Below are 17,335 nucleotides of genomic sequence, written 5' to 3' on the forward strand. Positions count from 1 at the left end.
CATACACTTTTCTTAAAAAATCATTAAGTACACGGAAAAAGACGAGGAATATAACAAACTGAGAAGAAGAGTCATGGAATTGAAAGTATATAGTCAATGATACCGCAGAAACGTGTATTGCTCTTATAAAAAATTATAATTCTGTATTGACAAAACACGTAGACCAGAAGCAACATCTGAAAGTAATCGAAAATCATCAGCAAAGATTTCCTTGTCCAAACAAATTAACAATAGTCTGTAACATAGTTTAATATATTTATAAATTACTATAACAACACATTAAACTACCATAAAAAATTATTTTAAATACCTCAAATTTCAACGAATGTAAGAATGGCATCATGTGAAAAAATATTATTTGTTGTCGCATTGATTATATTAAAGTTGAATTTCTAGTGACACCCTAATATGTGGTTATAAAGGAGAAAATTAAAATAATATCAGGTACATATTTTAAACCTCGAGGTTCAATATGCCACGTGTTTTGAGATTGCATCTAATCGTATTGCGCCGACATAGCCATTTTTATTTTCATCAGCCCTACACAATTATGTTGTGAAAATGCATTATTTACCGAGAAAACTATTTTTAAGCATCTTATGGGTAATGGAAGACAATAAACAAAATTTCAGTACGATTCTGTGGACGTGTTTGTATATAGTCGAGAGTGACGCTCGCGTAATATACGACTGTACGTGTCCGTTTCAAAACTTCTTCCTTCATTCGATCTATCTCTACACTCATATGTATATACAAGTGAGACGTTTTACTTACCGTTCGTTTTACTGTGTACAAGCTGCAAGAGAAATCGGTTAATCCACACGGTAATGCGTGCGCCCTGTATATATGCATTACACGCGTATATACGCCCCCCCTCAATGTTCTCAGGTTGATTGATTTAGTCGCGTAAAAACGAATGCTCACCGTTTCGCCACCTTCCCAATCCGTAACTCGTGGCCGAAAGCCACCCTGAGTAGTTCAAAAATAATTTCTGTTCATCTCGAAGGGACCGAAATTGACCGACATCAGCACTATAATGTGTGTTTTTATATGTATACTCGACACGTTACCGCACGTGTAATGTGCTATTGTATCTCGGAGGAGAAGGCATCTTGTATAGGTGTGTGTACGCTGCGGAGCTTTGTACATCTAACACAGTCGTGTGTGTGTGTGTGTATATATATACACACACACACACACACACATATATATATATATATAGGTAATACTGTCACCTTAGAGATGATACCACCTTCAATTTGCGTAATGAATTTAGTAATATTTTATTTAAGTCGAAGCGAGATATGTTTGTTTTGTGTTTTTATAATACATTACATACGTATCATATTCTTACAGACTGAATATTATTATTTATTGTTTGATACTAGTTATCATTTAATTATAATGTAACCGTGGTATCGGCATCTGTCTAGTGCCGCCGCCACCCGTCTGCCTTTATATTCCAACACACCCGCGGGTCATCGGTGATTCCGTCTACCATTGTTGTTAATGGTCGGAGCGATGCGGTCTTTTCTTTCTTTGTCTTGCAGTTTTTCGCACACGCCACACAGTACGCATTATTTTTTTGGCGCTCGGATTTTATTATTATTCACGTACACACGGGTGTACTTAAAGCTTAATATTATACTGCCAACGCGAGTTCCGATAGTCGGTTGAATTTCTTACGGTTCGGTATTATATTATTACACTCGGTGTGTAACCTGACCGCATTCGGGCGTACATGATTATTATTATTATTTTTCATATGTGAATCGATCAACAAAACAGTGCTTTAAATTGATTATATTGCGATGGTTCTTTCCTGTTGGTGACCAGGTCAGACATATTTTATATATATATATTTATTACCTAACTTCTTTTGTAATTGTATATAATTAGTAGGTCGACCTCATAAGAATTGTTTGTATTGATATTATATTATTCGTTGTTATAATTATATGTATTCGGGTATACAGTCCACTAAAGCATTGTAAACAAAAATATTGTATGTGTTGTAATTGTTTGTCGCGTCTACCCAGCTTAGCCATATTGTCTTCCTCAAGATACGTATAAATCCGCCGTATACACGTGTGGACATACGCGTCTTACATTTATAGATATTTATTATAGGAATTTAGCCTATGTAAATCTTGTCTACTAACCTTCTTCCCCACAACAAAGCTATATATTTTAACCGCACATAAAGCTACTGTATATAATATATACACATATATGGAAAGTCAATAATTGGATCACATTTTATTATCCAAGTATTGGGCCACAAATGTATCACACAATAATATACAAATTAATAACATTTATTCATTTTAGTACCTTTATAGTTATTTTTTTTTTTCAATAGATAAACAATATAAAATAAGTTTAATAATTATTAGTTTTGTTTTTATTTTTAATTTCATTAAAAATATAATTCTTTATGAGTAAAGATCGTTTTCTGGTTTTGAATAATTTTATGTATCTTCGGTCCAATCATTGGATCTACTTGATATAAATGTAAAATTTTAATGACTCAATTCTCAGGCGTTTACATTCATATCTATATATATAATTGTCAAGACGTGTGTCGACATCCGGTTATGTTTTGAGACGGATACTTTTCTCGACAAATACGGGTATTTGGCCTTCGTTTATTCGTCTAAACGTCAAGTGTTGAGGAAAATTAAGAAAAATTGTACACAATTGACATTGATAAATTAATAGTTTTCTATAGTAATTATTACTTAGACTTTTCTAAGTATATATAAAAGGAAAACGCGATTAACTAATCTATAAACGTATAGCTAAACTCCTGGACGATTTGGACTTGAATTCGGCATAAAAAAAATGTTGAAAACTTATCTACTTTTAAGGTAAAATAATAGTTTGAATTTTGTAAAAAAATTAGGTTGTACCGTTAAAATAAAGTCTAACCCGGATGTATTACTTTTAGATTACGGTTGTTTAGGCCATTTCCAGTATTACATGATATATAATATTATATTATATTAACTTTACTAACATGTATTTAAATAATAAATAAATTAATATAATAATGAATATTATGCGCACATATATACATGTATATATATATATGTTTTATGCGAATTTAAGGTGATATTACTCGTATATAAAATAGCAACAATGCGTATGCAATTACGGTGCACCGGTTTTACACCAGCCATGAAATAGTGAACTATATTAATGTTATTAAAACATTTTCTAAGATACATGCGAGATGTTTACTCATTTTGACGAATATTAACGTACGCATAAGTATACGAAGAATATTTACGGTTTAAAAGGAAGCTAAATCATAAACTGCGGTAAATCCTTCCACCCTCCACCACACTGGTTTGAGATGTTACGGTTCGTATACCATCGTGACGTGCTCGTATCGTCGTCATATTATGTGAAAAGGGTGTGGTGGAAGAGGGATAGGGCTTTAAAATCTTATATATATTATTAAAACAACGCCCGCCGCCATCGCCGAAACATAGCCCAATAAGACGTGACGAACCATCATATACCCACTACTGTATGGGTGTTTTTCTAAATAGTTGCGAAACAAGAAAATGGACATTTTTGAAATAATCCAAACGGGCGTATAACTTACAAATCCTATTCCTAGTATATAAAAATCTCAAAGATATTCACCGATATTCAGTGTTAGGATGTGCGGATCGTAATGGTGTTGTAATGCGTATGTTAACGATGTGGTGTTTATTACGACTCGTTTCATCGTTTCCGTCGTCGATTTATTGATTATTTCCCCCATTAAAAACTCTAAACCGTTATTAAAACTTCCAAAAATACGTTTCTTGTATTGAGTATACTATATTGTGTTTCACGCGAACTGGTCGAATCAACAGAGTGTCTTTATAATACAATTTTAGATTAAAGTAAATTACATTTCATTTGGAAGTTTGTCTACAGAACTAGAGTTGACAATATCGTTTCTAGATGGGCTACGCGTTGTATTTGTATGCTTTAACGGGGACAGATTAAGTCAGCTTAAAGATAAATGACTCAGCCATATTTACAATTGCACTGGCGTTGAGTAATTACTATAGTTGCTTAACCAATCTCAGTTAATTTTGTTGAGCATCGTCTAAGACATCCTATAGCTTTAAATAGTTGGCACATATACATAAGTTAATTTTTTCACAGATCATTTTTTTTTTTTTTTAATCGTTACAATAGTAAGATTATTTAGTTATATTGACATGGCCACGGCCCACATTTGCTGAAAAAATGGAAACACATTTTATCATTTAATTCATAAAATATTGAATTAACATATTCGTAACTTTCATTTTGATAAATAATTATAAATATTTATAAAAATGTTTTATTAGAAATTTGAATTAAGTATGAATCTTTGATAAACAAATAGAGACTTTTCAATTCAAAATTAGTTGAACCTATTTTCACAACCGAATTAAAACTTTTTTATTTATTATTATTTTTATAACGTAGAAATTCGTTGTTTTAAAATAAGTTATAGTTATTGACTAACTATATATTCTAAGTTATAATTTATAATACTTATTTATATCATCGCTAAATAACAATTTAGAGAATAAATATTAAGTTACAATTACATCGTACCGTTTTGAATTAAAATCTTGAATTTTGAATAAATTTAATAAAATACAAAAAAATACATTCAATTTATGAATACAATTTGTAAATTTTTGTTTTGTTTAATAACAATTTTACAAAAAATAACGTTGTTATAAGTGTATTTATATGACCCAAATATAGATCATTATATTAAATGATACTTAACATTTAATTTTGTTCGAAATCTTTACGAAATACAAAACATTAAAACCCTTATTAATTAAATACATAATATGCATAACAGCTAGTATGAAATGTAAATATATATTTGTATATATTTACCTATACATTGTTGTTTTTCAAAAAAAAAAAAATTCATTTCTTTTTTCGTATATTTCTAACAGTAGTTTGATTCTTCTGAAAATTAATAAATGAAGGCAAAAACAACTAAAATAAAAGTTTTGTTTTTGTTAAAATAATTCTGTTTAATAATAGGCACTCTGTAAATATTATATGCAGCATACGCCCTAAAACTACCTATTCAATGCACGTTTTCTTATAAGTCACGCCTTTGAAATAAACAATTCTTACTTGAAAGCATCGATCAAAATATACAACAATAATACCTACAACCTACTAATAGTAAATTAGATTTAAATGACAAAAGTGACGTAACATACTGTTGAAATTAAATTGCCTAAATTAGGCTAAAGGCGAATTAATCTTGATACATCACACCTGAATAATTCTATAAAAATTTATATATACTAAAAAAAACTGTTTAAATAATAATTTAATCAATATAAGCTTGATACATTATGGTTTTAATTAATAATAAATGAAAAATACACTAATACTTATATTAGCACCAAATACTATTACTAGATAATCCTGAACATTCCAATTAATTATATTTCGGTATTCCAAAGATATGTATATTCACTTAGATTTTTATATTCTTCGGATGGCCACAATATATAATATCGTTTTTATTAATGATATTTTCTCTTTAATAGAACAACCTAAACAAATAACTTTAAATTATAACATATTTTTCTTCTTTTTCTTCTTCTTATTATTATTTTTTTTTTCCATGAAAACGCATTAATTCATTATTCTTAAAAAAGAAAAATTACCATATTTAGAAACATTGGCGTGCCGGACCCTTGACCAAAATATTTTTCTTTCATTATAATATAATACCAAGGTAAATAAAAGTTCTTTTAAAATAATATCTTTTTTATAAGATTTTTTTAAAAAATTTTAAATATAAAATTAACCAGTTATTTAAGGTTCATTGTTGTTATTTATTATTCTAAGCGTAAAATAAACATTTAGATTATTTTAATGCCCATCGTATACATTATGAAGAATAAATTACAATAGAAAAATTGTTCGTTAATTATTGCGTAGTAGTATAGTACTTAATATATTTTTATTCGTTTTTTTTTTTTTTTATGTTTATTTTAAATTAAACAACCTAAATATATGTATATTGTACAATTAACTTAAATAGAAATTTATGAAAAATTAACAGAAAGGCTTGATAAGATAAACCGTCGACTGACAACAATCTTGTAGTAATATTTATAGTACTTAATTTAATACTGTTATAGGTAAGTAAGATTTATTTAAAAAAAAAAAATAATAATAATAATAAATAAATAAATAATGATTATAATAATATCTAAGCTGTATTATTATAAGCATTTAAAAATATGTTATGTTAATAATAGTCTAGCTAATTGCTTTTACATTATAGACTAAAAAAGAAAAAGTATGTAACACAATGAAACTCCATGTTTAAAAAACGTTATCACTATTATTTGCTTATAGAAATTTTGCTGTGATTGATTAAAAAAAATTGCGCAGGTATATTAAGTGTATTTGTTAAATAGCTTTCAGAAAATATGTCACAATGAAAGCTAATATTATTTTATTGCAGTAAGCGTTTCTTTAATATTCTTTGGGATTACCGAGAGAGTATTTATTTTCCAACAAGGACATTAAATGGACATTCGCATAAAAAGATCTCTTTAAATTGAAGCATTTGATAATGAAAAAACATACAATCTATTTCTCCATTAATCATTTGTGTTATTAATTATTATTATCATTATTATAAGTAGTAGTAGTAGTAGTAGTAGTAGTAGTAGTAGTGGTGGTGGTGGTGGTGGTGGCGGTGGTGGTGGTGGTGGTGGTAGTAGTAGTTATAGTAGTAGTAATAATAGTAGCAGTGGTTGTATTTGTTCGCTATTCAGATAATAGTTTTCCGTTGTTTATCGGCGTAATGTTAATATTAATCATAAATTAACACAACCCGCATTACAGAAGGTTATTGAATTATATGAATATTGCTGCGTACAACTTTAACGATGCAATGTGTTGTAATCATCTAACTAATACTAGTGAAGTTTATCTCCGAATAGGTTGTCCGTCGACGTTTACAATCGCCATTTCTTCATTCGTTCGATTATTATTCACTACAATATAATTACAAATAAGTATGGGTGGGCACAAATCATGATTTCGGATAGCATCAGGATTTTTCAATCTGACTACACGTGCCTTCGTGATGGTGTGGACCAGTCGGCGAATAATAGCAAAAGTTTGTCGGACAATGCGACGCGTGTGTATCGATCGACCTAACTATTTGATTGCACAAACCAATCGCTTGATTTTGAGAAGATCTTCCTCTAGGCACGCGGTGATGAACATCGTAGGTGTTAGCAATAGCTCATCAGCAATTTATATTCAAATTATTTTGCTTCATAAATATATAAAAAACAATATATATTTTAATATAAAACATTGTAAAAAAAAAAAATGTATGTTTGTTAAAACTATCTCATACGTTTTTACACGTTCGAGAGTGTCCGACATACACCATAATTAACATTAAACTTTTCTAACCCATTTAAGTATGTATTTATTTGATTCCCAAATGTCTGGATTCGTGTGTTATCAGATTTTCTGAACTTTGTGAGTATTATTAACTTTTTAAATTTATTATACAATATAATTATGATACATAATCAGTAAACGATATAAAAATAGCAATCATATCAAGCGATTCGGTAAATAAAAAATTGAACTTTCAAAGTTTCGGATTATCCGTAAAATTCCGATTTACGCCAAATCCTCTATTCACAACTCACACTATATTATATATATATATTTAATATTTATATTTATTGTCGTTGTGTCATAGACAATTTTTATATTATCTCTTACATACATAAAATTCGTGTTTGTGCACGTCTATCAACCCTTTACCGATATAATACGCTGTTTATTGTACCCGGGGACGATATTTGCCACACTCGAAAACTAGGCCAACGAATACAGTCCATTGTGTTATTATAAATTATAATATTATTTCCATACGCATTTTTATTTCTATACCCTTACGGTTTCGGTTTTTATGCGTTTCCCTCGCATTGAAGATTCTTGGATAACGAGTTTATGCTTAGAACGAACGCACCGATGCATGGCGATTTACATATCTATTTGTATATTGTATGTGTTAGAATTTTGACTAAACTTTTCGCAACAAACCCTTTGACGGTGTCCGCCGGTAAAGTCTCACCGTTTCCTACCAAAAACCTCATAGCAATTAATTTTATCTCACGTTTTCTCTTAATCTCCTTCATTCGTAATTTTATTATTTGCAATACCATGTCCATACTCTATAATAAGGGTCGAATCCGTTCATAAATAAATATGCGGAAATGTGAAGGAGAGGATAATATGTATAAAGTTTTCGCAAGGAATGACTTTAAAAAGACTAAACAATAAAAGAATTATAGAAGACAACAAAACTCCCTTAAGTACACTTCAATGAGTATTTTTTACGTTAATTAAAATTTAATCAGGGCTTAGATTATATTTTTGTACACAAATCGTTTCTTGCAGATACATTTTTCGTTAAAAATAGGCCATTTTTGTAAAAAAAAAAAAATTAATTAATCTATAAAAAAACAAACTCGTGCCAAAAGATAATGTAAAATTAAATCGAATAGACACTCACGCGTGCGTTAGCTAACAAAAAACTGCGGATCTTAAGATATTATACTTCAGTTGTTTGTCAAAATTATTTTAAAATAAAATGTTCATTTTTCGACGATTTTATGTGAAAACGCGTTTGAGCAATATATTATATACATGGAACGAGTAGACACCTTTATTATCGCGTGTCCGTGTTCTTCTTGATTGCGTATACAGTTTACTTGTCTTTTCCTATGTAAAATCGAAACAAACTTCAGGATAATCATCTATATTTATAATTTATGCATTAAATCTATATTGTAAACTTTCAATCTCGACATATTTTAAAGACCTAAGTAATTGACAATGACGTTATCGCTATATCTAGCGCATAGAAATCCAATTATTTTATGGACTATTGACAAAACGTTATATTATACGTTTTTCTTATCATATTTGTTCTTAACAATTGCATTTATCAAACATGTATGCATATTTTGCATACATATTATAAATAATATTTACAATTTTTCAATAATTAAAATTTTTTTTTTGTATTATTTATAAGCACTTTTACTTTACGAAAGATGGAATTTAGTTCAACACATCAATTGCTAAAATCTTATTTCACTTATTAAATTAAGTTTAATTTTGCATAGTTATTAATAAACACATAGTTGTTCTTATACAATGACATTGTATACACACAATTATCAACTAAATATGAAAAGTTATTATTTCTAAAATTATTAAGTTTAGGTAGTTCGAGTATCTTTATTCTTGTACTCACAAAAAATGAGTATATGGCATATTAAGATTAAGCTTATAACTTTCAAAAGATAAGGAAAAGTCATATCTTTATATAAATCCTCTTAAAAATATATAACATATCTTGACTAAGCTTCAAATAATTGTAAAACTACAAATTCGACTATTCATCTTAAATTGTTTATAAGCTTGTACATCAAAATAACAAAAATCTTATCAAGTTCAATATAATCTATGTTAATATAATTATGCATAATTAAATTATTATTTTTTTTTTTAAAGAGATTAATTTAGAAAGCTTAAAAACTTAAATTTAAATTAAAAAGATAAATAAATAAAAACAAATAGGTAATTTTTGTACAGTATGTGTCGAATTAACTTTGTCATTGAGGAATCACTATATATAAGTAAATTTAAATTCAAATTAAATTATTGTTTATGAAAAATTATTCTGAGCTTTATGCCAAAGCCTATACTACTAAGTATATAGCTATTAAAATAATTTATTATACTATCAGTAATTACTGTAGTTTGAATTAATTTTTGCAGAATACCCTCCAGTAATGTTTTTAAATTTTAACAAAATAACTAAAGTCGATATTTTTCTTTAAATATCTTATATTGTACGAGTTTATCTTAAAATGTCTTAAAAAAAAATTAATTAATATAATTTTTAGATTTTTTGGTTTTCGTATTACTGTACTAATTACCTATAAGGAACCTTCTAATAATTTTTTCAATGGTTAGGTGTAAAAACTGTACATCTTAAAATTCTCATCTGTAAAATAATTAGTAAATTTTCACTATATTTTACTAATTTTCAAAAAAGTTGAATTTTATATGCAACATTTGGTATCTACGGTAATTATTTTATTACGTTGTAATAAGATAAAAAAGTCGTTCAATAAAATATCTTTATTTTATGCATGAAAACATACATTGATGTAAATAAAATACACAATATGAAATACTGTTTATTATACAATATTTATACTTTTTACTGTAATAAATACATATTAAGCTGATTGATTCTTAGGTACTGCTAGTAAACTGCTTTAATTAACAGATTTTAATAAATAAATAAAAGGTGATAAATTTCAAATTGACCCCATATTTGAGTGTGAAAAAAGTCCGCAATCAATAAATTTCATACATTAAAATATTGCATTATCAAAATTTGGCTTCATAAATTGGAAAAATATTTACTAAAAACTAGATTGTTATTTGCAAGAAATTTTATTTCGAAATAATGAAATAATATACGGGAATACAATTATCACGTAACAACCTACGTATTCTCGGAATGATTTTTTTCCAAAATAATGTGAACTCTTAATAGTATGGAACAATTAAATAATAATCATGTATTGTATTTTTAGAAATTTTAGAAATCAGGAAATATTACCCGACACTGTAAAAGTAGTAAACAGCTGTATTTGATTTCTTATTATTATTTTTAAAAGTACTGGAAATTATCAATTTTAACTTCTCAAATGAACCAACTATAAATCAAACTTCTACTCTTAGTGTTTAAAACCGTAGTTTCTTTACTACATCATATTACGTATTAAAATAAACACCCAAATATTATTGTAAAATTATATTGTTATCAATCTACTCAAAATCTAAAAGCCTTATTGATTTTTAAGTGAATTATGTATTTAAAAAAAAATTAATACTTTCAAAACCAGTAACTTGTTTAAATGTTGCTTAACAGTATTATGTACTATTATAATATAATATGTGATCTTGAATTTTTATTATTTTTTTAGATTATAATCCATCCATCATCAAAAAAAAAAAACTTTATATTTTATAAAAATAATATTTTTGTGTAATATTTATAACGGTTGGCGTAGTGTTAATTTTTAATTTTAATTTATGGTTATTTCTAATTTTATGGGTACTTACTTCAAAAGACATTTCATTGCTATAAAGTCATATAGTCACTATAAATTATATTACTAAACTATGTCCAGGAGAAATGTTATTAAAACTATTTGTAACACTATTATAAGAGCGCATAGTTGAATTATGATCCATAATTTTTATCACATCATTTAATTATATACAATATCCAGTCAAAAAGATAAAAATATTAACCTGCAATGTTATGCTAAAAACTCTTAAACTCTTAAACTCTTATTTTTATATTGCATGATTTTAATAATGAAAAATGACACACTGATATGTCAAAAACTATTGAAACAAAATTATTTATATTTACTATACGAGTATACTTACGAATTACGTTCTCTTCTGTGGAACAATCAATCAGCTTCTGTAATTTTTCCGGTCAAACGCTGTTCGTTGTGAGGTAATTGAGAAAAAAAATTTTATTTATTTATTTTGTACGATTCAAAACAAGTCCATGGCGTGCACGTGAAGGTAGGTCACGTACTTGGTGATCTATTCTATCTTTGACGCGTGATGACAAATTACATGTAGTAGGTCGACTACTATTTGAGTGCGCACGAAAAAATATTACGGAAGCAAGTGAGCAACGACACAAATGTGGAAGAAAACACAATATACGATGCACAATTTTGTATCGACGGAGTTTTGCGGGTTTTCAAAAGGAAGAGAAAAAAACGAAAGATTTTGAAACAAAAATCCGTAAACGAAATTTCCTACGGGGGAAAATGATGGGCAACTTAACCGGGCGCGTACAACGCTGCGGGTTGTGGTCGTCGCGCAGAGCTTTTGAACACTGTTGCGCGCCTGTCGCACATTCGCCTAAGCCGAAGCCACTACCGTTGCCACAACGTTTTCACCTGCCCGTGCGCGCTCCCCCTTTTTATTTTTATCATCACATTTTTCAACGATTGGCGCACTATCTGTGTGAACCTCCGCGCACGGCTGGCGGTCTCGACGTTTTACTTTTTACAGTTTTCCACAAAAATCATTCGATACAATAAAACATGCATATACAAGATAATCTATTTAAGTGTTCTCGATCATTATTCGGAATCTTTTGAAATTGTTGTTGCAAAGCAAAATTTTCAAAAGTGAAAAAATGCATCATTATAATATATAATTTTTAATTTTTAAAATTTTATTTACAATGACTATATTATTTATATCTTGATTGTTTTTGTGATAACTCACAGCTACTTTTGACGAACATGACATTTTTATACTTGTTCATACTATTTGTTAAATAAAAATAATAATTATCTTTTCTATTTTCTTCATTAAATACCTAACTATGTTATTGAGTATTACTTGAGTCTTTGTCTTTTAGAAAACTAAACTTGATATACAAATTAGATTTTTTCAGTCGATAATGTTGTTAAATAGTAATATTTTTCTTCGATTTGTTTTAACTGAGATTTAACAAAAAGTCGAGTAGTCTAGGGGATTATTTAAATTAATTATCTGCACCAACTTTTAGTAAAATAATATGTATGTAGTATGAATTATCACAATCAATAATTTTATTTTCCGTAATTTAAATGTCATATGTGCTGATGTTTTCTTTTGAATTTGATTGAACTTGTTAGTTTTTACGAATAAATATAATCTCATTACTATAATTATCTTTAATAAGTTTTGCTATATTGCCTATATCAGGATATGAAGCAGCCTAGAATCATACATGTATGAATATGATGCATGACCTAATTGAGTTGCATTCACCAAATTTAGTTGTAAAAAGGGTCATATTAGTACATCACCTCTTCATTTCGAAATGTTATGATTTAAAATATGGAATATTTAATTATCAGCATATATAACATTATTGTGATATGTGTATTAAAAATTAACTATGCACACTAAATCTATGAAGTACTGAATAAATCGATTTGAAGATTATTTTTTTTTCTTTTTGAAATCACCTTATGCATTTTATTGATAATATTTTATCGATTTTTTAAAAATGTTCATTAAATATTCATCAAGAAAAAAAACTTTTACCGTTTATTTATCCCTTGTTCTAGATCGCGTATTATTATGACTTGCCATATTATATATATATACATTTTATTATGTTGTTTGTTTCTATTTTCACTCTCATCCGGATGTCATCAACCATTATTTTATAATTAAATCGAAACGCTTACGCGAGTAGAATTGCGATTTACAACGAATTGAAATCGAACAGAGGAATGATGACTCCGGGTGAAGAAATACCATACCAAAGAAATAATATCTCTGAAACTTCATTTTATTGACGTAATTTTAATATATTATAGAAATACTTTGTCTCTGATTCAGCAAAATGCCATCAAAGAAATAAAAAAATGAAAATAAAATACGAAATGCCTTACTGTTACTTGAAAACTGTAATTATTCGAATGGAATTTAGGATAAATAATAAATACTTTCAAATACTTCTAACTTCTCGTTTATTTTCAATAACATTGAATTGATCTCTACTATAGTTTACACCGACTGTCAAATGTGTTTTATATTAAAAACCTATTACGATTTAATACCAGAACGGATGATGTAATATTTTAATAAAACTATAGCAATGTTGTTTATATACTTTGTATTGGAAATGTATTACTATGATTCACTAAAAAACTCAATGTTGCTCATCGATCAATTTTTGAAACTGTATAATAACTATGACTGATTACAAAGTTTTCCGGATCAAGTAAAGATTGTGGAATTCGATTACTGAATTTTTCAGTTTTGGTAATTGCACGTCAATCATAATATTCTAATAACGTATTACTGCCACCATTCGTTTTAAAAAGATTCGTTATTTTTGTAGTTAACGCGTATAATAGTTTTAAACAAATTTTTGGGAAATTATTTTTTCTCCGTTTAGTGAATTGCAATTAAACCGTTTGAAGAATATACGCACATCTATTTAAAGGTTATTGCAATTTAATAAAATATAGTTTTTTATGTACCTACATAAAATGATTATTTTAAGAGTAAACATTTATTAAATCGATAAATTATTAACGTGTTTAAAAATAGTTATTCATTATCAAATTTTAAGTTAACTACTTCTTCTGAACAGAATAATTTTAAAAAAAATGTTATGCATAGAAATTGACTATTGAACGAGTTGTTAATTAGCTATAGTTAGATAAATATTTAATACTTCGATGAATGGAGTACCTATATAGACACCCTATATAACGTTGTTATAATATTAAATCATTATTATTAATTATACTAAAAAATATTCTAGTATTGATATTTAAAAAGTAAAAATATAAAAATTTAATTTTATGATGATTTCAAATAATACAAAATAGATCTTTTAAAAAAAGTTCGAATTCTTCAAGGTAATGATTAGAGTTGTTTTATTTTTCTGTAACCATTTCTACATGTATATATACATAATACGATATTCAAAAAAGTATATGGCGTGTAATCGTAAGTTATTTATATAAATAAAATTATGTAGGTATGTATAATACTCGTTTATACATATTTTTTATATATGTTATTAAATTAGTCATGCTATGTAATGGGACACAAACTCAGTATATTATCACATCAATCGATATTTGACATGATATATTATAGACACGTGAACGTTATAGATTAGATAAAAAAAATAAAATAATATAATTTATTGTGCTCAAAGTTGGTGTTTTACAGTAAAATTGGTGATGTGTTAATTACGGAATTTTTTTATTTCAATTCGTTTTGATTTACCATATTTTGCACTGCGATTACAATCAATTTATACAATCGTTATTATTTTTATTTAGATTAGTTTTACTATCGGTAATTTAATTTAACATGATGTTGTACATGGTATCTATGTATAATATGATTAGATTGTTTATGATTACAACAATGAATAATCGAAATCTCAAATATAATTTAATAAAACATAATCTACTATATGAGACCTAATTATTATGAAGTTATTGAGTTTCCTTAGAGTTTTCCGTTGATTATGTTTCGTAATAGTAGGTACATAAATAAAAAAATGAAAACATTTAATGTACTTTCGTTGTCTCTTGAACTATCAAACTTTTAGGTATCAGAAACTCTCTGCGAATTATTGATTTTAACTAATATATAACCATTTTACTAAGGAAACTATAGTTATAATTCAATAAAAACAAAATATTGTCGTGTTGTACTGAAAATTACATTATTATCATTAGAGTATATCTTGTAATAATAATTTTTGTCGTTCACTATTCACGATTAAATTGCAATGACTTTAAAGTATTATTTAGCTCTTTTTTCTTTTCTTTTTTTAATAGATTCAAGAAACTTTAAAAAATATATATAATATTCGTAATGAATTCCCTCTGAATTATATTTACATATATAATACTACACTGTGTATAAACATGATATTTTGTAGTACTTATATACATTTAAATAACCAATCAATTTGTTTAACTTCTTCCTGTAAAGTTCTAAACTTTTTTTAGCGTATACTTAAAAACAATAGCGAATTGATAGATTATAAAACTTTTCTGTGTTTATCGATTATATATGAAGAATGTTATCAAAAAATTTTAATTACAAACCAAACGTTAATTTGTTATCTTAGTCTAAAGTTTTGATCAAAAATGTATTTTCCAGACTGAGAATATAAAAATAAATATTGACGAGTCTGGATGTATTGTAAGTAAACATTCATCATGCTTACCATATAAATATTGTTGGCTTCAGCTTAATATTTTCTTGAGTATATAACAATGTTATATTTGAGTTTTTTTAAAACCCGCCATTCCAAAAGTCTTAATTCGTTGGTAATCTATATATTTATGTTCTCAACAATATGCTATATATGCCTAGCCGTATAATGTAATGCGTTACATATATTTGTGTAGTATACTTATACATCTGATTTTGAACGATTTATTAAACTTTAAAAAAGAGTACGTCGTACTTTTTCCCGATTTAAATAAGTAGGTAATAACTTTATCGCTTCTAAATCACTTTCAAAATAAAACCGCAAATAATAACACAATGTTCTTGAACTAGTTAAGTCAACCAATAATAACTAAAACAAAATTTATTTTTATTTATTTATAAGGTTTTATTATTCATTCATTGTTTATCTTATTAAATAGATGTTTGTCTTAATCCACTGTTTATACAGTAGAATGAGCGTCACAGTGAAAAATTAAACACTATTATATTTATTATTAATACACACTGTGAATCTACATTGAATTATTAAAATGATGTATATCTATATTGATACCGTAATATTATTTACATTTTTTTCATCAAATTTCATATACATAGTTTTACAGTTAAGTTTTCAGCTCATAAATAATATTAATCTATATTAATGCATTTAATGCCTTAAACTATATTTTTAAATAATGATTGTTTTGTTATTTTCATTCAAATACATTATTAACCAAACACAAAAATAATCACAGATACTGTTGTTTTAATGTATTTCATCAAATAACACCTTCACATTTAAAATTAATTTTATTAATTTTTTTATTAATTAATTATTTATTTATAGTACATATCATATTGAGCTAATTTACAAAACCGTTATACCTGGTTAACCATAAATTAAACAATTTTTTCTTGATGCATGAAGTAGGGCTATGACCTTACCTGAAAATGCCTGGCCCTACTTCAGGGCTAACTTTGGATATAATAATATTCTCATTTTTCATAAACAGAAAATAATGGCAATTCAATTTTGTTCACTATAGAGTCTGTATGTAATTTAGATTAATATACTTCTATATTATATTATATAATTTTTGAGAATTTATGAAATATTATTTTTTAGATAACATATTTTTATATAGATTTTATAATTTTTTGTTTAAATCTCATTTTTTGTGGCCCTATCTTATAATTCTTAGCTTAGCATTAGCTCTACCTAGAAAAAAAATCCTTGCACCGCCTCTGCTTAAATATACGTAAATATTATGTTTGGTGAAAATTAAAAAAAATCAGCCTTCCAAAAAGTTGTAGTTTGGGAGATTTCTATTGTAAATATTAACATTAAAATTCGATTCGGCTTCATGAAGTTTCTAAAGTTTAATTAAACTTTACCTTAAGGTTTAGATATTTCTTAACAGTATCAGAAGATTTGAATATGTTA

The 17,335-nt window shown here is 26.9% G+C and overlaps 2 protein-coding genes across 2 annotated transcripts in view; one reads left to right on the plus strand and one right to left on the minus strand.

Annotated features, from left to right (window-relative positions):
• Positions 1–12,028, minus strand: part of LOC112597051 (arrestin homolog) — a 102,461-nt gene extending 90,433 nt beyond the window's left edge. The window contains exon 1 of the mRNA XM_025342960.1: positions 11,563–12,028. The gene's annotated coding sequence lies outside the window, so the exon portion shown is untranslated. The remainder of the gene's footprint in view (positions 1–11,562) is intronic.
• The window catches only part of LOC112597053 (14 kDa phosphohistidine phosphatase), a 162,673-nt gene that overhangs the window by 95,302 nt on the left and 50,036 nt on the right, over positions 1–17,335 (plus strand). The gene's annotated exons all lie outside the window — the stretch shown is intronic.

This window comes from Melanaphis sacchari, unplaced genomic scaffold (assembly GCF_002803265.2).
Source record: "Melanaphis sacchari strain LSU unplaced genomic scaffold, SCAv2.0 Contig36_pilon_pilon, whole genome shotgun sequence".
NCBI classification, from domain to species: Eukaryota; Metazoa; Arthropoda; class Insecta; order Hemiptera; family Aphididae; genus Melanaphis; species Melanaphis sacchari.